Source organism: Eurytemora carolleeae, unplaced genomic scaffold (assembly GCF_000591075.1).
Source record: "Eurytemora carolleeae unplaced genomic scaffold, Eaff_2.0 scaffold2348, whole genome shotgun sequence".
In the NCBI taxonomy this organism is placed as follows: Eukaryota; Metazoa; Arthropoda; class Copepoda; order Calanoida; family Temoridae; genus Eurytemora; species Eurytemora carolleeae.
Window position 1 is genome coordinate 592 of NW_019398235.1, and position 11,552 is coordinate 12,143.

Here is an 11,552-nt window from a genome sequence, read left to right on the forward strand (position 1 = left end):
TTATACTTTAGCATTTCTTATTTAAACTTTTAAGCATTACACTAACAGGCTACAGGGCTGAGGACAGCTGCAATTGAGACACAGATTGAAGCATACCAGGACAATGCACTTTCTTCTAGCCCAGATGCATTTGACCCTCATCCTGGTCCTGTTCAAGCAAAAGCTAGGCTGGCTCCAGGATGGGTTACCAAACTGAAATAATATGATAATTTAATTAAGATTATCATTGTACAGGTGTGTTACACTTATTAACTTTAATCTGCTAATTAATAATATAAATATTACACAAGGGACATTGAGTAACTTAATTTCACTCTGTTTCGGAAATTTTATGTTGGTAATAATGGTCAAAAGGTGGTAAGATATCTATACAAAAATTCTTTTATCAATGATCTGTATTATTAATATTGTCATTAGCTACTTCATACTATCTTAGGAAAAACTATGGCCCTTTTATAGTTTTTGGCTTATGCATAAGAATTCTATTTGGTCTGAACATATACATCATCATGTATTAGTTTGTAAGCAGGTAAGAAAAAATAAAATTATTAAGTATATATATCATTCATTGTTTGTTAAGAGTGAATTAGAAAGGAGAATATGGAATATTATAAATGGAAAACCAATGTTTCCAGAATATTCTTCAAATTTGGTGAAAATTTCATAACATTTAAAATAAAACATATTAAATGATAATAATTATTTATTTTTGATTTTCTTTTTAATTGAAAAGAGTTAGTATGTAAAAAACTAATATTTTGTTTTGTTTGTTGACTTTTCATTTATTCATTGTTCTAAAGAGTAAACATTCAGCTTGATTTAGGGTTTCAATTTGGAATTCTGTTGCCAGCAATGACTGCTTTTTCGAGTGCCATTCCATTGTTAATTATTTTGCAAACAGGGAAGAATTAAATATTCCCGGACTGTAAAGGGAAAACCAAAGGGGTATAGGCTGAAACCTTAGCATTTTAGGAGTTGATCGAGACCCATGCGAGTTCTATCTGATGTTTCTGTCTAAAGAAATTGATATAAAACTGTCAAATTTATTCAAAAATCTATTTATATAAAGTTTTGTATAAAAATAGTAAGTTTAAATGGATTAATATCAGCAAATACACAACCAATCTGAAATTGACTATATCCCAGGGGAGTGTAAGAAACACAGGAGTACTTCTCATATTATTTGAATTTAATAATTTTTCATTTATAAAATATAAAATTGATACTTATTTGTATGTCAGTATCATTAACCAGAACTCATACAAATCGCAGTGCAGTATACTGGTCACATGATATGGACATATGTATCATATTATTAATTATATCTATTAAAAATAAAAAAATATTAAGTTCAAATAATAATAGGAGCAAGCCTAAGCTTTCAGATTGTTCATGTATTTGCTGAGAGATCTGTTTAAACCTACTATTTTTACACAAAAATTTATATTCATGTCTTGAAAAAACAGACAGACTTGTTTGTAATTGGATTTTCAAGATTAAGACCATTTTTAAAATATAAGTCCAATTTTAGGCGTAAAGATTTGAAACTAACAATTTTATAGGCTCTTAAAGTCTCCAACTGGTGAGAGTAATTTGGTAAAATAACATAATCTCTGCTTGCACAATTTTGAATAATGGTCTACAGACTTGCTTCAAATTGTATTTTCAAGATTTAGACCACTATTGATAGAACAATTTCCGATTCAATGGGTCATATTTTAGATCTAAAATAACAATTTTACAGGCTCTTAAAGATAATCCCTGTTTGCACAATATTAAATTCAATGTTATGTTACAGTTTATTACACTTTATCAAATACTGTGCAGAGTAGTGCCGATCCAATTTAAAGAATAGGCAAAATGTGTTAGCATTAGAGAAAATGTTTACATTTAAAAAAGAAGATGTTCGCAAAGAACCCTGAAAGCCTAGCAAATGTATATTTTAATAAGTGATAATTTAGGAAAAGCTTAAGTTGGAACACTTGATAGCAGCTTTCGTTATACTTGGATTTGGAATAGGAGCTGCAACTCTAGGAATAATAGATTGAATTTTTATGAAACAGTATAAATAGAATCTTTATAACTTTAGCCCCTAAATTCATTTGTCATAAAAGCTGAATTTTGATAAATTAGATTACCCTCTAGTAAAGACGCTTAATGAAATTTGTTATAACTAAAGTACTATTGGGTAGTATCTAGTACAGTACACAGGTCTGCTGCTGTAGTAATCGTAAATTGGCAGTACAGTGTAAACTGGGACTGCAAAGGTTTGTCCAGCTTGGATATTTGACAAAGATAAATTACTATTTTTAATTATAGTTAATTACATTAGTTTAATTATAGTATGGTTAATACTATATAAGCAATCTAGTCTAATTAATCTACAACACTGTTCATTTAATTCCATTTAAATCTATTATTATTTTCTAGTTTTTGGTTTGGAATTATACTTCTTTAAGAAGAATATTGTAAGATATAACTAATGTAATTCAAACAAATAAATTAGCTAAATGAAGTGGTAAAATTTAAGATTGAAATATATTTGGTAAACAAATGCTTCTAAACTTATATAAAAACATTTCCGTACACTCTTTGATACAATACAATAATTACAGGGTGCAAGCTTAACCCGACATAATCTGGTAGTTGGGAACGTAAATCAAGGCATAACTATCACAACTAGCACAACTAAAAATACTGTTACTATTGTATATTTTATTCTAAATGATAAAAACATTGCCTAAAATAAAGTGTCTGTGAACCCTGCTAGATGGTATTAGCAAGGACAGAAGAATATTATTTAACCCCTTCTTTAAGTACAATGCAGAAAATCTTCAGGGTTTAAACTAAGTTCCTGCTTCAGTCATGCATTATAGAACTTGGTCCATACAAAGCTTTTTTTTCTTCTTCTTTTTCTTCTTAGCTGGATCCTGTGCATCTTCTCAAAAAGTATATGTCACATTCTGGATACCACCTTGTGATCTGTGATATGGTTCAATTTTATCTATGAACATTCCTTTATTCTAATAAAAGGTTTTCCCTTCCCAGATTACATCAACTTTTGATCCAGAATCCATCCTTAGGTCATGTTAGTCTTCTCCAGTTCTGCATATTGCTTTCTGACAGGATCTCCAGTTTTCTTTTTTCATATTTTAGTATCTGTTGTGCTTTAGTGTATGTACTATGTTATGACTAGTGAGCTGCAAAATTAAAAAGAGTATGGAAAACAAGTTGGGAAATGACTTAAAAAAATTAATTGATTTCTGAAAAATCTTTAAATTCAATAATAAAGTGCGAAAATTAAATTTAAAATTTCCATTTTTTATGTTTTGAATATTGTTGTTTTCTGTGTGAAGATGACATTCATTTCAGAATATAACCTATTGAGTTAAAGCTTGCAATATATTGTTTTGGTTATTGGTTTGGTTTGGTTTGGTTCACAAGTAGGGCTGGGCACTTTCCGACTTTTTTAAAATCATTCTGTTCCATTCTAGAATGAGGGCCTTCAGCTGAATCGTTCGGTTCTTGTTCTTTTTTTTTCTATCGTTCCGTTCTCATTCCATTCCATCCTGTTCCATTCCGTTCTAAGTAGAAGAACAGTATTCCTGTTCCGCTCCATTCTTGGCGTTCTTAGTTGAAGAACGGTTGCATCCCTCTTGTTCTGTTCTTATTCAAGAACGTTTTCATCCCCCGTTCCATTCTTAGTAACAAACAATTACATCCAAGACAAAAGTTTTATAGAAAAGAGTTGTTTAAAAAGTAAAACAATTCTGATTTTTTATTAAAAAGTTCCTCACGGCTGTAAATAATACTTTAAATTATATTTTTTAATTTAGGGTTAAAAGAATAAGCTTAAATAATTTTTGGGCTGAGCGATGTATAATTTTGTGAGAGCGGGGGAAGGGGCGGGGGTGCTAATATGTTTAAAGTGGGGGGAGGGGAGGGGGGTCAGGTGATGAAATAAACAAATCTTTAACTATTTCTAGAGGATTTAAAACACATTAGTGATTTAAAATGCATTCCCATTTATAACAAGTTCTTGATAATAAGAACGCGTTAACGATTTTAACCGTTCTTTTCCAGCAATTACCGTTCTGTTCCATTCTTTTACTAATCATTCCAATATTTTTAAGAACGCGTTCTAAGCATTCGTTTTTTTTAACGATGGGATCGTTCTTGATCATTCGTTTGTTCGGGGAAGAACGATCATTCCACCAGGAACGCGCCCAGCCCTATTAACAAATTTTGAAATCAATTTTTAGTCATGGAAGAAATTAATTTTAAAACATTGTTTTTTTTTCACTGATAATCATAAATTGAACAACACAAAACAATCACTGAAATCGCATTAGCATTCAACAATATGCCGCTTCTAAAAGTTGTGAGTGCCTGTTCTAGCTTCAGAAAATGCATGGAATAGTTCAGTTCTGCAAAATGTGCTTTCATTAGATAAATATGTTCGTCAGAACATGTTTATCTAATGAAAAAACATGTTTCAAAAAAAAAATTTTTTTTTGGAGAGATTTAAATTTGGTCTATAAAGACCCCATGTACCCTGAATATATATTTAAAAATTTTGTAAAATTTATACAAATATACATCTATTCGTTTATCTAGATAAAGGTTATTTAAAATACTTTGAATGGTTACACCGTTACTTCCCTGTTTAAGCAAAACTTTATTGATAAAAGTAATATTGCAGTAAATATGTCACCTCTTTTTAATTTTAATTACCATAAGGTGAAAGGATAGGGCTAAGTGTCAGGTAATGACACTATTGCCCCCCCCCCTTCCTCCCATAAAACATTTAGGGTTAAGTGTTCCAAAGATTGTTGAAAAGGCTTGATATATTCAATCAAAATTACTTATAATTAACAAAAAGTAGAATTAATCAATTCAAATAAGTTTCATGATTTAAAAGAAACAAATCATTAGCTGAGGTTTATAAGACTATATAATAAATTTCTAATATTATTACATTAAATTTTATTCATTAGTTTTCCATCAATTGTATTCATCATTCAGGATTATGGAAAATTTTGTCAATGATTCAGTTTTTACATGTTAAGAACAGAAATTTTTTCTACTGGTTTTGCATAACTTAACCCAGACAGTTTTCCAAAAAAAACCATGTCAAACCTCTACTAATTTTTATGCAGTAATCTTTGAATTTCTTGTTTTCCGTCAGACATTGCTTATACATAGGTTTCCATGCTCATTTGATCTACTACTATGAAAAACTTTTTAAAACTTTTTAAAACTATTATTTTCAGGAAATGACATTTTATTTGTTCTTAATTCTATTATCAAGATAAAACTCTCAATTAGTTTTCTACATTTTGAAGATCAATGCAACTATATTAATGAAGGTTTCTCTTCTTCCTTAACACTTCAGGCAGGGGGGGGGGATTAAGTTCTTTTGAAATTTTAGTTCCACTTCTCAAGAAGCCCACATGATGAATAGCCCACCTATATGTGTGATGGGATGATACCACATACATAGGGTTTCCATTCGCAAAAATATTGCGCAATTTTTGCGGAATGAAACGCAAAATTTTTCTTTCTTTGTGCATCAGTTTTGCGCAAAAAAACAACAGTTTGCGCAATCAATCGCAAAAGTCATTTCGCGCAAAATTGCCCTATTCCGCTTTTGGGAAACTCAAGTTTTGCACAATTCCGCAACTAGAGTTTTGCACAATTCCGCAATTTCGTAAAAATCAAACGGTTGGTGATGGTGTGTGTTTCTTAGAATTCAATTCTGGAAAAATCTTGTTTTGGAATGTCTTCCTATTGGTCACTTTTACATAATTGACCATTGACAGTTAAGAAGAGTTCAAATCTCACAATTTTCACAACAATTTTAGTTTTGGACATGCATATTTCCTAAAAGTGGATTCTTCAGGCAATGGTTACTTTCTTGCATTATTTTATATTTGATTAAAAAGATTTCAGAAATTTTATTAAAAAAAATTAAGAATATAATTCAAACTTGATTAGGCAAAGCTTTTAAGGGTCACTTGAAATTATTTAATAGGATTAAAATATTGCCAAGTTTCACACTCTCTAATTTCTATTTTATTAATTTTGGTCTCTTAATTTAAACTTTTTGCAACTGGAAGTAACCATGTGAGTTTAGTATAATCACGTTATCATACTCCTATGTTAATATTTTTTTTATGTATGGAATAAATCTTCAGTTGTTTAATTCTAAGCTTAGAATATCAATTTTTGACAATTTGCCTAAAAAGTTACATTTTGCGTAAAACTTGTCCATCACAGTGAAATTTTTTACTTTTAATGAATAGAAATTTAAAGATTTTTTATAAAATTTTTCGTCTTATGCATAGAGTAAGGAACAGGGCAGTAAAAAGTCAGGTCTGTGGGAAAACAAATCTAAAATAGCCCATAACATTTTTGTGACAACAGCTACACATCTTAAACTATATTTATTAAAAGCCCTTGAAAATTAGATGTATAAACATGTGTCACATTTTGATATTTGTTTAAAAAACAAGAATAGTTTTTACTTTTTTCTCGTTTTTGTCAATTTTATAACCCTCCCTAGGATCAACACTATTAATGGTCTAATTTTTTTCAATGAGCAAGCTTTAAAATATTGGGCTATGAACATGCATTTCAAACCTATACCTATACTCTAAGGCCTTTTCTTAGGAGAAGTGGGTGGGAGCGTGATATGCCCCCCCCCCCAAGCTATTCATAGATTATGACCTCCCAGCCTGTTAAGGTGTTTCTGATGTTATTCTTCCTCTGAAAATTTCCGGATTATTGTTTCAAAACAAAAACCAGAATTGAAAGCTTAAATTTTAAATTTCATTCTTCATTTTCAGCTAATTTATTTGTTTCTATCACATTAGCATTATTTAATAATATTCTTCTTAAAGAAGTAAAACTCCAAACCAAATACTAAACAAATAATAATAGATTTAAATGGTGTTGAATAAACAATATTCTAAGAGACTAATATGACAATAATTCTATTTTTTCTATTTCATAACATTCAATCTATTATTCCTAAAGTTGCAGCTCCTATTCCAAATCCAAGTAAAATGAAAGCTGCTGTCAAGTGTTCCAATTTAAACTTTTCCTAAATCATTTAAAATATGCACATATATATAAATGCACTATAGTAGAATATTGCTGTTCCTATTCTTGTGATTTGATCTACACTGCTCTGTATAGTAATTACTAATTAGAGCAGTGTGATCATAAATTTACAAACAAAGACTTAATAGTTCTTGGCTGTAAAAAAAATGTGTTTTTTTTTATATTCAAATGCAACCTAACCCTCATCAATCATCTTTAACAATCAAATTTATAAAAATTAATTGTTAATGATCATCTATCAATAAAAATTAATCAATGTTAAGAATCTAAATGTTAGAAAACAGTATTTTTTTCAGACAATGATTAACTAAGAAAATAAAACATAAATTCTTGGGTCAGAGTGATTTTGAAAAGATAAAATGTATCACTAATAATGAATGCCTCGAGTTTCTAGTTTTTTTTGATGTGAGTGTCCAAATTTTAAAAAAGTCGGCACGTTCCCACCCCTAGTAGAGTATTCCTGTTCCTATTCATATGCATATTTCTTGGGATGTAAAAAAAATTCTTGGGTCAAAAATCAAGAAAGTGCCAAGCCCTGAACAACATCACTATCTTTAATTGAGAATTATTTTTTGTAATTAAAGTTTTGTAATAAAATTTTTACCAAATTTCTAGAATATTCCTCAAATATCAATCCTTTAAACATAGTATTCCATACTTTAGAATCTAATTTAGCCTTAATAATTGATGAATGTTATATTTTCTCAAAAGTTAGTTTAACCTTACCTGCTCACAAATTAATAGATGATTATATATACGTTCAGACCATATCGAATTCTTTTGAGTAAGCCAAAAACCATAAAAGGGCCAAAGTTGTTCCTAAGATAATTTGAAGTATTCTAAAGGGGAGGTTGAAATGCAAGGCGGAGATAATGGGGAGGCGGAGGCCCAGCAAAACGATGGATTGGAAGGTACAGATGAACCGCCCCTGCCAACCCTAGCCCGGGAAAATGTGATAAAGATTCAAGAAAATGAAGTGGATATGCAAGAAGAGGGGGGTAAAGGAGAGAAAAGGGGGCTGTCAGAGTGCGGCGAGAGATCGGGTAACGGCAAATTGCGGAGAAGAGAAGGGATAAAGCGGAGTTTGCGAGATATTACACCGGTGAGTTATGAGGAATACGATGACAGCTGGGACCTTGAGGACCAATCAAAGAAGTGTAAAAAGGCGGCGAATTGTTTATTGGCCAGCTGTGATTGCAGAGGCAAGAGTGAACCAATCAGAGAAGAGAGAGAAGACATGCTGGAACATTTACCCACACACATGGTTGCGGAGCTAGGCAGGCGGGCCAGGATCATAGATGCGGGCGAGGCGAGACATCTAGCTCTGATACCGAGCCTGAGTAGCAGCGATACCGGCCGGTACAGCAACCCAGCTGCTGGTTTGAGCGCAGCTGCAACACATTCTAATCCTACAACCGGCACAGTTAGTCAGTTGAATAGAAAATCTGGGAGAATTCAGTCATCAAGGAATTCAAGGAGTCGGAACAGATCATGGAGTGTTTCTCTGTATCATATGGGGTTAATGATACTATTTATGTTCCTCTCCATCACAGTCACAGAGGGTGTTATGAATTGGAGTGAATCACCTCATCCGATGTATATGCCTGACTGCAAACTCCAACCCATGATGTACAGCTACACTATGCCAAGAGAAAATTTGTTTCTCTTCAATGACATCAAGCGGAACTTAACGAGAAAACAAGGAGTCTGGAGTAGACGGGAGTGGCAACCCCCCAAGATCGGAGACACGAGTCCTGTTGAATTCTGTCATAAGAGGGCTCGAGCAATTCAAGAGGTTATCCATCACCCTGCTGATGTTAGAGGATTTAATGTTCGATGTGTCCGTCGAGATCAGCACAGGACAAGAGGTTGGGGTGGCGTTCCGCAATGTGTCGCTATCCCTCATGCCGTGGAACGGTACCAGGGGGAAGATCAGGATGAAACCCGGGGCAGATCAAATCCAAATAGAGAGGTTGAAGATATTTGATGATAAGTTAATGAGAGATAGTTAGCTTCGTAAACTATACTCTCATCACCTTTTCCCTGGGTATTTTGTAATGAATTCTGTATTTATCTATGTTCGTTTATCTATCTTATCATGTTTCATGTTGACCCTTAATGACCAGTACGGTCAGTTTAAATTCACCTGTATATAAATAAATTTAGTTCAATAGTATATATACAAAAATATGTTAACAATTTACTGCAACCTGCCTTTGTATAATCTATATATAAATTTAGCTTGTCTGTCTGGGTGTCTGTTTGTTTGTATCCAATAAACGTCAAAAATACGTCTTTAATACTTTTAATAATGATAGTGAATCAATGTAATCTATCGATATCTATCATTCATACGATTTAAATATTTAAGATTGTTGAATTTAAGTTCAAAACACATTTGAATTTAATAGAGGAATACGAATTGATCTCGCCCTGGTTAGTCCAGGCTGGTGTGAGTTTGTAATGCGTCCCCCCAATTGTGCGTCCTGTATCATTATTGGGTCCGCATTCTGCATTCATGCTATATCATTACTGCATCCAAATAAGTACGTCCCCTTAAATGCGTCTTTTGTAAAATATAATGTTCATAATGATAATGTTGATACAAGAAATAATAATTGTCTTAAAACATTTTTTTTAAAAGTGAATATTTGCAAATTAGCTTTTTTCCATCTCATAATCTGAGTTTGTTTCCCTTATGTCCATTTTTATTTTGAATAATCTTTTTTGTTTGTTTATTTTCTTGTGATTTTTAACAACATTTTTTTGATTTTTTTAATAACATCTACTTTTTTATTTTACAGAGGTTTGGTCCATCACCATCACCGAATTAAAAAAACAAGAAATAAAGTTCTCCCACCGTTAAACTAAAGAAAATTTCACAAAGATAGAAATCTTGTATGTTTTTAATCATAACTCCTCTCATTATAGAGCTATTGAGATTAACAAAAAGTTATGAATTTCTAATATGTAACAATATGCTTTTTTCATATTTATGCCGCTGGGCGCTATAAATCCAGCCTTCTTATAAACAGTCTCATTAATTTTTAGGACAGCCGACAGGATCGACTTTGAAGTGTCGCAACGCGCCTTGGGCTTAGATTTTACCGTTCTATGTAACTTTTGCTTTTCTGTAGCCCTTTAAATATGTATAGCACTATAATGCACTTGTTTTTTGATTTGATTTTTAAGACGTAATTGGCAAAACTCTCATCGATTTTTGCTTGAGAGCGTGAGACCTTTAGATCACTGTGGGGCGGAGGTCTTGAGGTTGTAACGCACGCACCCCTTATCCTTTAGTAAAAGTAAATTCAACCTAAAGTCTGACCGCGTCAACCTTGTCCTATTGAGTGTCTGCTTTATTTACACCCAATGTCCGGGCGATACAGTACAAACTGGGACCGGAAAGGTTGACCCGGCTCGGAAATTCAAATGTACTACGGCTGTCCGTGGTGAACGGTGATTTCTCATAGACTTTACTTTCTTCTTCTATGTAGTTTGCAGTGAATTGTTTTTAGTAAATAAAATAAAACAGCATGTCTACCTACACTACCTTGATAATATGAATAAGATCAAAAATGCATAATTGAAATAGTAAGATTCTGAATGCCCCCCCCCCCTCTTTTCTTTGAGATTTATTATGCAGTAAAAACGTCAGTAGTTTTCAAGGTATATTACTCAGTCGGAAAGTTAGAAATAAAGAAAAAAATCTGAGTCAATGTGCATACATTAAAAAACGTATTAAAAATTCTGTTATTTCTATACAATCTTTTATTACAATAGATGAACAGTCAACACGCTTGGTTTTTTTGTTCTTTTCGTTCGTTAATCATTCGTTCATCGTTTGTTCATCTTTCGTTCCACGTTCGTTCATTGTTCGTTCATATTTCGTTCAGCATTTGTTTATCATTCGTTCATTGTTCGTTCATCGTTCGTTCATAGTTCCTTCATTGTTCGTTCATCGTTTGTTCAGCATTTGTTCATCGTTTGTTCATTGTTCGCTTATCGATTGTTTATAGTTCGTTCATTGTTCGTTCATTGTTCGTTCATCGTTCGTTTGGTAAAAATTTGAATCTCTATTTACTATCTAGCATAAAAATGGCTGTCCAATTTTGAAAATTAAATTTTAGTTTACTCATACCTTGGTTATAATTATAATGTGTTGAAAAAAAATGCAACCAAATCATTTTAAAATGTTAAATGAAAAAAAATCTATTTTATGTTTATGATAAAAAGACAACATTTTGTAATCATATTTTGTTCTCATTTTGATTCATGATATTTTCGCATATTATAACGTAAGAATGAGTGAGATGCAAGAAAATTAAAAATAAATTCAAACTATATGAAGCATAAAGTCTGACCGCGTCAACCTTGTTGCACCGGCTAGTCCTGTCCATAGAGCTAGGGCGGATACAGGGGGGGAG

The 11,552-nt window shown here is 32.1% G+C and overlaps 1 long non-coding RNA gene across 1 annotated transcript; it reads left to right on the top strand.

The window, feature by feature from the left end:
- The first annotated feature begins 263 nt into the window (after nucleotides 1-263).
- On the top strand, nucleotides 264-2,034 carry LOC111717074 (uncharacterized). Its single transcript, XR_002768666.1, has 3 exons — nucleotides 264-529; nucleotides 581-652; nucleotides 1,962-2,034. It is a non-coding gene; the product is annotated as an uncharacterized LOC111717074 (long non-coding RNA).
- Nucleotides 2,035-11,552: the final 9,518 nt, after the last annotated feature.